Source organism: Falco naumanni, chromosome 1 (genome assembly GCF_017639655.2).
Source record: "Falco naumanni isolate bFalNau1 chromosome 1, bFalNau1.pat, whole genome shotgun sequence".
Taxonomy (NCBI): domain Eukaryota; kingdom Metazoa; phylum Chordata; class Aves; order Falconiformes; family Falconidae; genus Falco; species Falco naumanni.
In genome coordinates, this window is record NC_054054.1 from 14,214,110 (window position 1) to 14,225,514 (window position 11,405).

The following is an 11,405-nucleotide window of genomic DNA, read 5'->3' on the forward strand; positions in this document are numbered from 1 at the left end:
CAACTGGCGTTAGTGGAAGCTCCTCATGTGTAGAGCTTTTCACCTGCTTATTAAAATTTGAACTGGACTCGTTGCAGTGCTGTGACCTTTTATCATCCTCTCTTACATTTAACTGCACATCTTTCTTCCATCACTGTAAGAAAACATTGTAAACTTTATTTTTTGGGATATAGTTGTTTCTTCCAGATTTAGTAAATGTGGCCTACAGTGCTTGCCTTGACACATTTCATGAACATTTTTTATGTTCTCTTTCTATCAGCTCTCTTTCTCCTGGCTGTGTACCACACCCTTTCCTTTGAGAGGCATCAAGACGTTTTCCCTGCCCCATTTTAAGACCTGAACTACAAAATTAACGTATGATGTCACCTATGGGTAAAAATAAGCCATTATGTTCCTCATCACTATATTAATCATTGAATTATTCAGCTCACTCTCAGCCTTCATAAAAACATATCGCATTTTATAAAATTTGTCAGTTGATGTTTTAAGTGGAGAAACATCAGCCAGCAAAGTTAACATTTCCGTTCCATAGTATGAGATAGAAAGTAGGAAAATATGTTTGATTCCTTATATTAATTTCAGTTGTCCAAGTATTTTTTCTTGCAGTTTGTGACTAGGTTTTGCCTGTGTAGGCATATTTCTGTAAATCCTAGAACAGACCAGTTTTGTTCTGTGCAGTGCACCACCGAGTGAAAGCATCACTAAACTGACAAGCCAGTGAGTAACTTCCCTCTCTATCAGACTGCAAAATATTCAGAAGTATATATGTATACATGTGTATTTTTTAATGACCAAATATTTCTTCAGGGAGTGTGAAATGTCTATAATAGCAGCAATGGGCACAGAGTACCGTGAAACAAGAGTACAGATTATTACAGTTTGCATAAAGTTAAATATAATTTGTTTCTCCATAGTACAGCAGGTAAGGAATACACAGAAAACCTCTTTGTTTAAAAGAGATGATGTTGCCACATAAATGCACAGCTTTTACTTTTTAAAAAAGCACTTGCTTCATCAATTTTCTTATTTAACTTCACTGAAAAAAATCATGCACAAGAAGAGTGCATTGAATGGAAAACAGAAATAAAACTCTTTTCTGTGAAGAAAACAGTGAAGGCGTAGAAGCCTTTCAGAGACACTGAACAGGCTGCCTTTTTACTCCTGCTTCAGCATTTACTACTATGCTTCATTTCATATCTCAAAGCTGAATTGTAGTCTACAGCAATCCTTGAAAGGGATTTTTTTTTCCTCCTTGATATGAACATTTTTGAGTCAATGCTTTGTGAAGTGGTGAGTACCTTGCAAGAATCATGTGATGGGAACATGTCTCCTGGATTGAAGTATGTGACACGTAACCTGGAGTAATTTTTCTGTTTAGACGATTGCTTACTGCCAGTCTTCCTCTTATGGTATATAAAAAGAACAGTCCAAATAAGAAGTGAAATCAGCGGAAGTCTGGTATTGCTGAAAAAGAAGAGAAGTTCTTTCAAGCATAAGGATTATGGGTTCACTTTTTTTCCAGTAAGGATCCAGAAGATTGAATTAGTTTCCAAAGTAAGTCTGAATGGTTTAGTTTGAAAATCAGATTGAAAATCTCAGCCTCTTGCATGTTTTAAGTGGTTTCTTGTTTCATTTGAGTTTGACATATCACAAGAGTCAGGCGCTTTTGTCTTCACATTTCAGTGCAGATGGTACCTTGGATAAATCAGTGCATATCCATGAATTGTCTTCTCAGTTAATGTTAAAAGGCAGCTACTTCTGGATTTAATTGCAGTAACTGGTTATCAGTGCAGAGCAAACCTATAGGACAGCTACAAGAGAAGTGGAACAAGCTGAACAGCTACAAGCTGAATGGAGCACAGTTATCCAGATCAGTATTTCTCTATTCATCTTTCATTTAATCATATGTACTGGATTCAAGCTTTATATTTTGTTCAAGGAATGGCAATTCTGGGAGCACAGAACTTGTGAGTTCATGATTTGTTCAGTAAAAAGAATACTGCCACTCAGTACATAATCACCCATATGAGAGCTTCATTTTTAGAGCTTTTATTCTTGGCACCGTGTCATTATGTCAAAATTAAAGTTTTCATTTACCAGGTTAGTTTCTTCCTAATGGTTGCTAATAAAGTTATGAAAACATGACCCAGATGTGCTTCCTCCCATGATGTCTACTTTCAAGATAAACCAAAACTGCTACAAGATAAACCCAGTAGCAATATTCTGGGAGTTGTGTCTCTTAAGTAACTCAGCAAAACTTTGAACATGAATTGCAGAGAGTAAATTGATAGATTTTATTTAACCTAATGTGTAAGTTTATGTCTGATTTTTAAGTTCACTACAAGTAAACATCCATTTGCCAACTCTGAGAACAAATGTTTCAAGTATCAGAAAATTAGCTGAATTTTAGCTGTATGATACACAGCTAAACCTGATACACCAAAAATAAAAATATTATAACTACTGTTAACATTCCCTGTATTACAGATAAGTAATCTGGTGTGCTTTTGTATTTATATTATATATTCTGATTAATGGGAACTTAAATATTTAGATTTCAGTCATCTTTTTCATTTCATGTTCCCTTTGTTGTAACTCCTGACCTCTGACCGAGAATAGATATTGAAGCCTTCCCCAGCTTTGGCTGGTAGGACAGCAGTAAAATCCGTGCAGCTACTGAAAGCATCCTCTCTCTAGCTGCAGAAGCTTACTGCCTAATCCCAGAGAATTAATAAATCCCATAAAACAGACAGTTAAGGAACTCCTGGACAATTTAGGAAGTGCTGTCAGCTTTTCCCTCTGCCCATGGGTTCCCTACTGATGTCTACTCCAGTGGCCTACATCAAGACTCTCACCAGATGTGATCAGCTGGGTTTCACACTCAGGGCAGTGATGACACAGAGAGCCCATTCATCCTGCTGCAGAGTGCATGGGCAACTCTAACCCCCCAGGTGGAATCTCCGGGCAGGTCAGAGCCCCATCTGGTAGCCATTTGGATGATGTGAACCCAACTAGTATTTGAAACAACTTCCGTCTTTCACTGTGCCCCATTGTTGTGATGGGACGTCATGACTGCTGGGAAGCCCAAAGCTTATTTCATGTTATACCATTAGCAGCAAACAGTGTTATGAACTTCTTCCAGCCTTCTCAGAAGTTTGAAGGATGCTTGAATGTGGAAGCTGTCAATTTTCATCAAAAGTTTAGAAAAATGCATTAAGACAATTTATTTTAAAAACATCCAGGAAAGCAATTGGGTAATTATTTACCACTTCGGTTACCATCATTGAATGTAGCTGGCAGCGAAAGGCCTCTAAATTATGGTTCCATCCTGGTGTTTGATGGCTTATGCCAGATCGTGAACAGAAGAAATATCTCCATCACTGGGCAGTAGAGTCTTTCAGCTTTCATTTTACAAGTCAATACTGTATTACAGAATACAATAAATGGGAGGAATTTAGAAGATTTTCTAGATACTTCTCTTACTGTCAGTTCCTGTAAGGTACGTTACATTATGTAGTGTTTAAGATTACTCATGTAATGCCAAATTCCCCCAGATTTAATCAATTTGTCAATAAGAATGCTGTAGAAATAGGTCTGAAAACAGGAAAAAGTATGATACAATCAGAAGAGAAATGAGTCATATTTGATGCCCTCAGGTCTAGACTGACCTAGTGCATGCCATTATACATTCAAGGATCTTAATTTGCTGGTCAATTGTAAAATGCACCTGGAGTCTCTCAGCTGTGTGCACAGAAGTATTAGATCAGCCTAAGTTGGCTGTAAAACCAAAGCGTAAGATTTTAAACTAAAAATTTTAACTAAAGGTTAACTAGAGTGACTTGGATAGAAAACAAGACTTCGTAAGTAGAGAAAATTACAGTAGTCCTGTATGAAGCTTGAGAAACAAATCCCTTCTTTAAAAAGGGGAAGTGGGGACCAAAAGTTAGGGTTTACTAATTCAGGATTTATCTACTTGAAATCTTGCATCTAAACACAGGCAGATCTTCAGAGCTACAGGTCCATTATGGGATCCATAGGTAATAGTAGTCTTCTTAAAGACAAAGAGGGCCTTAGTGTACCTGCATAAATGCCAAGAAAAAGTCCTGAAATGTGTAACTTGAAATCAGAGCTGTCACCACCAAGTGTCTTCAGCAAAACACCTGACTTGAATTCATTCCCTGAATACAAGCTTCACAAGTATGCTTTTCACCATGAGGCAGATCTTGAGCTAGAAGTAGCCTGTTATCAGACACTGTTCAAGTATGTTTCAGTGCAGTAGAAATCCACTAAAGGATGTACAGGGTGTACATCAAAATTAATGTAAAAGCTCTTAGAATGATATTGCAATATAGCAAACTTCTACCTCAATTTTTATGTGAAATTTCATTAATTCAATCCTGTCCTAATCCTAAACTGTATACACCTTCCCATGGTGCTTCAGTAGAGTATATATCATATATGAAACACTCTTGCATATTTAAAGGCCTAAAAGCCAGGAACTGGAACTGGTTAGCTCGTAGGCTTTTAAATATGCAAGAGTGTTTCAGAGCACTCTGCTGAACTGCTGTAAAATTTCCAGTAGAACTAAACCCTGTTACACTTCACTACAGCTAGTGCACTTAATAATAGGCCACCAGAATCTTCAACTATGGTGCCAGGATCATTTACACTATCCTAAGCTCAGGGGCAGTGCCAAAAGGGGAGATCCTATTCTGCCCCATGGTGTGCATTTCCACAGCTTCCCTCAGACCTGACACAGGGGTTTGAGCAGCCAGGTAATATGCCAGATGACAAATTTGATCTGGCTAAAAACGATGTCACCAGAAGAAAATAATCTATTGGAGAAAAGTGGGGTGGGTTAAAACCCTGTCTTTGAAAATTTAGTTAGTTTTAGTACAGTATTGATCCCCTAGGCTGGACCTTCTATACTTAATCATATCCTGCGTGCTTTTTAAGCAGAAGATTTACATATTGAAGAAGTGTTCTGTCTAATAATTGCAGGAATGGAAGGGCAACTACAGTGCAGAACATGCCATATAATAACTATTTTTAAGCTAGTCATGTGCCAGAAATTTGCATGAGGAAGAGGATTCTCATTTGAAAGAGGATTTAAGATTTTAATTCAGATGGTCAAAGCTAATGAATTTTTTGATCTAACCACTGAAGTCTCCTAACTGTGTGGAACGATGAGCAACAGCATGCAAGTAGATTCTTATTTTGGGAATGTTGTTGCAGTATAAATTTGTTTCATATAAAAGGTGCTGCCTAGAGAGCTTTTTAACTGTAAATAAAAGAGCATTATGCAGGGGCCTATAAAAGCATAATTTACAGGACAAATATTTCATTTGAACTAATGCAAAAAATAATCTCCTATCTTAGGTCATAAATGAAAATGAATATATAGAGTATCTTGTCTCCAACTATTCCCATCTCCAGAATATGAGATACTTTGGCAGAGGCCTATGCAAAGAATAATCTCTACTCAAAAAAGCTCAAGATAGTGATAGTGGGAATCTTACAAGCCAACAGTGGGAACAGACTCATCAGTATTTGTGTGGGCACGCACAAAGTCTGTCTGTGCTAAGCTTGGCTGAAGCCACCACTATGAGTCACTCACAAATTTAAACAAAAAGTGTTGTGGAAGATTAAACAGAGACTGAATAAGGAGTTTGCAGTCCTCACCATGTGTATTTAAGATCCTGTTCATTTTACTACAGATTCACAAAATGAACAAAACAACGGAGCATTTAACAAGTGTTGAAGACAAGTGTCTTCAGTGTTCCAGGTTTTTCTTCATTCTCCCTTCTACTCCCTGGAGCAATTTGAAGGCATTTAAAATAATTTGTTTAAAACATAGTTTAAACAAGTGTTTTCTCATTAAAAACTCTCTTCACATTTCAGTGCATCTAGCTGAGCTATGTTGATGTAGAGATTAAAATTTAAGACAAGTTGTTTTGAGTGCTTATTGACAAATATTCTTAAAATGTCTCTTCTCATATTTCTTTCTGACTGAGGAAAGCAAAGAATTTTGAGAAGGAATGTCTTCAGATTTGTAGGTGGAAAGACAGTAAGATGGGACATTTCTGTCAACTTTATATAAAACAGGTAGAAAGCAGTAAAAAGTGATACAATAGCTGTGTTATTCTTACTCTACCAGTACTCATAGTTTCTGAAGGCTGTAGAAACCAAAGGATTGATTCTTCACCATTCCTATTCTGCTTTTATAGATCTCTGATATTCAAACCCTGAATATTAATTTTTCAGAAACAGAGGCTTTATAGATATCTTTAAAAAACAAACATAGTTTAAGATACTATGAAAAGGATCCTATCTTTGTCTTTTAAGTGACTGTGTAGCTAAGTTTGTACTTACACTGTGGACATGTTTGTCAGCTGCCCCTCTGGAAGTAATGAATGCAGGAGATTGTTCCATTATCTTGTAAATTACATTACAAACTAGTTAGCTGAGATGTGACACCACCAGTGTACTGCAGCACATGATTAAATCCAATTTCATTTTTCTCATCTTTGTGTGCCACTTGTAAAATCCAGATGTATTGCCAAGCTCTTCAAACACATTTCCAGCAGCAACATGAGCTGAACAAGAGCCTCTCATTCCTTGACAGACTCCTCAGGCAGCTGCGTGGGTGGCTTTGGTGTTTCTTTGTGGTCTTTCATGTGGTTGAGTTGCTGATGGGCTGTTTTGTCTGCTTTGCCCTCCTGGGTATCAGTTCCCTTTGATTTTGAGGAATTTACACATCTTTATCCATCTGAGAATACAGTTCTGTGTAAAACTCTTCTGAATTATGCAAAATTTACTTCTTCATAAGAAAAGTGGATTTTCTAAATCTATGACCTGGACTACAGTTGGATTGCATAAAACCTCAAAATGTGACATTGAACACTTCAGTTATTTATCTGTTTATAATAAAGGATGTCCTTAAAAAAACTGATTATAGTTTATAGAACATCAATAGAGAAACAAAAAATAGGAATGAAATGTTTTCCTGCAAAATTTCTCAAGCTATATTTTGTGACTCTGCTGCCAAACAAATCATATGTGTAAAATAAGGTTGTGTAGAAGCAATGGAACCAAATAGTGTTTTTAAACATATTCCCAAATATTTCAAACATGGCAAAATCTTAAGAGTCCTCTTGTTCTTCCCTATCCTTGGTTGGCTGCAAATATTGTCTGTACTCCCAAGAGGTTAGGGGCACTATTCATTTCTACCTGGTACCGTATATAATCACATTAGCTCTTACATTTGCTTGAAAAAAAATGGTATTCTATTTCCATATGCATCATAGATAACACAGAGTTAAACTGTGTAGTTAATATGCTAATGAAGATTTTTAAAATAGTAAAGATTAGTCCTAGGGTCCTGAAAATCTTTACTTTGAACTGCCAACATTTGACACACTATTAGATGTAAAATCTTTGAGTGTTTGTTACCACCTGATAGCCTGTTACTACTTGTCACAGAGCTGTGGACACTGTTTTTTTCCCTTAGGGTGACTGTTTGTTAAAGAGAAGCTTTATCACAGTAAGTTTCCTGACATAACAACGTTTTTTATATGGCAAGAACAAATAAGTTCTCATGGTATCTGCAGGTAAATAGAGAGAATGTGAACAGTGATGACAGAAGGAGAACATGATATTTATGATAGTTCAGCTAATTAGTATGATTAAATTAGAGACAGATGGGATAAACTGCAGCAAACAGGCTAGTAATTTTTTTTACTTTGAGTTATTTTAGTTCAAATGGTCTTCTAAGGGAAATGGAAGAAGCCCCAAGACTGAAAGTACGCTGCTTTAGTCAGTAGGATGACTTAATAAATCTTTTTACCACTGTGTAACTCTAGGCTACATTGTTCTGAGTCTTTATGATCTAGGGATACAGGGAGCTCCCTGGCAATACAAATGGTAGCATTGAGCTTGAGAATATGTTTATTTCTCCCTGATAGACTTGCTCTTGTCTACAAGCAAAACTTTATTTTGGAGGTCTGTTGAAATTATGATCCCATAAAGTGGTTTATATTCCAAGTATACATACTTTTTTGACATACTGCTTAAAAAAAGACAGACTCACAGTGAATTTCAAAGTCCTAAAGAACTTAATTTGTAAAAGCACACTTAGCACAGCTCTGTCATATTAATGACAGTCTCAGATCTAGTTCTCTCCATCCCTTAACTGTATAAAAAGGGATTTGCTGAAAGGGTTGTAGAAAAAGGTGAGTTGCAGGGCTGCTTTGATATGCCAGTGAAACCAAGGCTTATCCCTCTCCATCTCACACCATTGAAAGGTTTGTCTGGTTAAGGTGAGCACAGGTGAGAGCTACGTAAAGGTAAATCTGAGGTAATGCTTGTCCACTGGAAGTAGACAAAGGTAAGGTGAGAATTGTATCCATTTCTTTTATGGATGGCATATAGCTGGCACTTGTGTTCTCCATCTGAACAGTCTGAGAGCAAATGAGAACAATTTGAAAGCAACAGCACTCATTTCCAAAAAGGCTTATGTTCTGTCTGAATCAGCATGGACCAGTATATCTTTAACATTTTCTACTCATGGATAGATTATTGGAATATACAATATAGGTGCTTATTCCATATATTGATGCAGCCATGAAGAACTGGTGCAGAAATTGCTTGCACTGTGTTTAGTTAGGCTGCCTAAGCCTTAAACTCAGGTCTGAATTAAAGCTGTGACACTCATTGAGTGCTATTTCTCCTCTGACTCTCAGCAAGTAGGCAAGCAGAGAGGGGAAAGAAAATGAATGCTAGTTCTGCCTTCTGACTAGATCTATCGACCAAATGTTATCAGTAAGAACTGTTGAGCTGAGCATGGTTATTACAATTTGCTGCATGGTAAGTGTCGTCTCTTTCTTTCATGGAGCAATGAAGGGAACAGGGAGAAAAACTGGGGTCCAGAACTTGTACCTCTCAGTGAATGTGCCTCTTAGTGCTTCCTCTGATAAATAAACTAGTTTCTACTCTGCCCACCCACCTTGTTAAAGGGATGTGCCATGAGCCACTTACTGGGCCTAAAATAAGCAAGTGCATGGATGATGGCGAGAGATACATCAGCTGCTCTATCAGAAAATGAAAAGGAATTAGTAGAAATATTATACTATAGTAGTTCTGTCTGTGTTAATGGTGGCTTCAGCATTTAACAGACCGACTGTTAAGGAGAACACTTTTTCAGTAGTGGAGCATGTGCAATTGGATTTGGATCTGCCAAATTATGGCTATATGAGATGTTCGGAGACACCATCTGAGTCTGCATTTTTCAGTTTGTTTTTTCAGGCAGATGATGTAAATTAGCTATAGAAATATTGAAGGCAGGCAAAAATCTCTTCTGGTAGTTCTGAGTATGATGTGGAAACCACACAGACTTGCTCACACAGACACTGAAACTGATATGACTCAGCAAAGATCCTGAAGTGGCTTGAAATGATTTTCTGCTGCCATTTGCCCACTTCTTGACATGCAGCAGCAGCCACACATCTTATTAGCTTCCCAGAAATCTGTGAAGTGTTGAGCTCTGATGCTTTCCCTCAGCCACAAAGAGATGTACTTTAACCATTAGTCTCCTTTAGCACAGCTAAATAAATACAGTCTAGTGAATGTAACAGGAAAATTGTCAATAGAGTTGCAATGCCATGGCAGTTACAGTTTAGAAGTAAGAGTCCTATGATGCTTATAAAGTAACTAAAGGTAGCCAAAATTTTGCTTGTCTTTTAGATAAACTTGACTAATTTACCTGCTAATTCACCAGTGAGTTACCAAGCATTGCTTATTGAATCATGAAAGATTATTTCCAGTTATGGTAAAATATGCATACTATTTTAATCAATATTGAAAGTAGTTATTGAGAGGATTTTAACTGTAGCCGCTGACAGATAAATGTGCATGAATAATGTACACAGATACTGCTCTGTCAACTTTCTCTTCTGTGAGCATAGATACAGGTAATAACAAGTAACTGTACAGTAAGCAGGTTTTTGTTCCCATTATCCTGAATTGCTTGTCCAAATACAAGTCCAATAAGCATGGTCCAAATCAGGGTCTTCTATTCGGTAGTTCATCAGTGTGGCCAAGGCATTAAGCAATTGAGTTGGAGCTCTGTGCTAAAGTAACACAAATTTGTTTCCAGCCTTAAACCTTACAGCACATTAAGCGTGTGATAGCTGCTGATAATCTTGTACAAAGAATCGAATTCACCTCCCCTCAGTCCTCACAGTAAATTGCTGAAAGGCTTTTCTGATGGTCTTTTTAAAGTAGAAGAGATGCAAGTACTTTAAAAATACCTATTCTTAAGGGAAAATAGAGTCTGAAAAACAGGGACTCCGTGAACTTAAATCTACTATTTGAAAGCACTTTGACTCACCGTCTGTGCCAGTCCCAGAAGTGTCAGAAGAGGCAGACTGCTATGTGTAAGCAGTTTACCTCATCAGAAACCAAATGCTAGTGGCTATTTATTTGCCTTACTTTCAGAGGAGTGATCGGGACAGGAATCTCAGCACTTTTTATGGTTGTGGGTGGAACAACAGAGCTGCTGCTGTGAGTGAAGCCCAGTAAGTATCTCTGGAATTATCTCTTATCTCTAGAAAGTGTCTCTTAAAGCTGAAGTTTTTGAGAAAGTCAAGACTTTTACACGTGAACACAAGGTGATTAAAGTTTTTTTTCCTAGTATCAGAGGACAGACTATGTTAAGATAGAGATGTAACTGCCATCTAGGAGAGTGCTAAGTGCTTTCATCTTTATAATGGAGACCTGCTGGTTAGGAGAAAAGAAATAGTGGTAGTGCTACTTACTAAATGTGACACCCTCAAAGATACCAGTCAAATCTTTTTTTTTTCAAAAGATGTGCTTGTTTTCTGCTGTATTTGTGACACTCCTTCCAGATCTCCTTAACAAAACATACAATCTCCTTGCTTTCCCATTCAAGTGTGAGTATTATTAAGATTTGAACATGGCTAGAGATTAATTTTATTCATGTACTTGGAGCAGATTATCCTTTGAAAAAATGACAGTATTTGAGCTAACTGGCAAGTATATGATTGTTGCTTGTAACACACCTGGTTAATGGACAAACTATAAACTATGCCAGTGTGGGCTACTACCTTCCTTACTGTATACTGTTGCTCTTGTAAAGGAGTGTAAAAATATATCTTTAAGGAATTCTGTAATAAAAGTAACTATTTGCAAGATGTCAGTCTTGACTAAAAGGAAATCAAAAGCTTCTTTAGTGGCTTAGACAAATAACTGGAATTCAAAAAACAAGGGGCAATTCTGTTAAGCCAGAATTTGTTGTATATAATATCACTGTGAAAAGATGCATGCAATGTTTCTTTAGTTCATATCAGTCTGTTTTATGCTAAGGTATGTGTATGTAGCCATGAAGG